The sequence below is a fragment of the Notothenia coriiceps genome, unplaced genomic scaffold (genome assembly GCF_000735185.1).
Source record: "Notothenia coriiceps isolate Sejong01 unplaced genomic scaffold, NC01 NC01_scaffold00026442, whole genome shotgun sequence".
Lineage (NCBI taxonomy): Eukaryota > Metazoa > Chordata > Actinopteri > Perciformes > Nototheniidae > Notothenia > Notothenia coriiceps.
The window spans coordinates 79,144-80,190 of NW_011359143.1; the positions used below are offsets into that span (position 1 = coordinate 79,144).

General features: G+C 39.6%; 1 protein-coding gene across 3 annotated transcripts in view; it reads left to right on the forward strand.

The window, feature by feature from the left end:
* The window catches only part of LOC104957187 (nesprin-2-like), a 50,632-nt gene that overhangs the window by 37,081 nt on the left and 12,504 nt on the right, over positions 1–1,047 (forward strand). The window lies entirely within an intron of this gene.

Consider the following 1,047-nt stretch of genomic DNA (forward strand, 5'->3'; position numbering starts at 1 on the left):
CATACAAATATAAATAATAATAAAGAAACGAATAAAGAAAATATATAAATTATAAAAACAAAATCATCATAGAGAATGTCTATGTAAGTAGACCCTCCAGAAAAACGCGGGCAAAAATCCTTGATTATGCGATTAAACATGCGGGGTTTTTATGTGATTTTATGCGGGGAAGTTGCGAAATATGCAGAGAGTTGCGAAATATGCGGGAAAAAAGAATAACAATTTTTTTAAATATTGGGCTGTCTTATTTATTCTCTCTCGCACACAACCTGCCACTAACGTTAAACCCCTTTACTATTCAATTAAACACATTCAATGTTTATTTATTGTAAAAGCAATTGGGCTATTTCAATCTCACACACACACACACACACACCCCCGCCCCCCACACACACACTTCTCCGCCTCATTCTGTTTTCATTTACTCGTTCGTTATCTGACCAGCTTCAATCTTGTAGGCTACTCACTTCGTTTCTTGTAGCCCTCGAAAGGGTTTTGGAGGTTGATGCCTCGGTGAACGTGAGTTGTTTGGCTTTCTTGTCCGCAGCAGCTGTAAGCATTTTCGAATGTTTGAATGAATCAAAGTGGGTCGTCACCGTCGATTTTCTCTTATGCTCCAACACACAGTTGCACGGGGTGCAGAATAGTTTCCCCCCACTTTTTGCCCGGTCTTTAGTAGAAATGTTCGTCGGTAAATGAGATGGATTAGATTTTTTCATCTTGGTGTTTTCTCTATCGTGTGAGCTCCACACGTTCACTCTATACAGTGTTGTTTACATTCTGTGATGCGCGAGCTGATGACGTCACGTCAAGACGAGTCAACTTTTTTTTTTCTCAACTTTGTGTGGAAGAATGCGGGGATTATGCGGCCTTTTGATAAATATGCGGCCTTTTAAAAATCTGCGCCATTTTGCTGATTATGCGGTAAATAATGCGATCGCAGAATCGCGTTTTTCTGGAGGGTCTATGTAAGGCTAAAAATGTTTTATTTGTCAGTTTCACACATGGCTTGTCCAGAAGAGAGACTAAATATGTGTTACAGTGGTA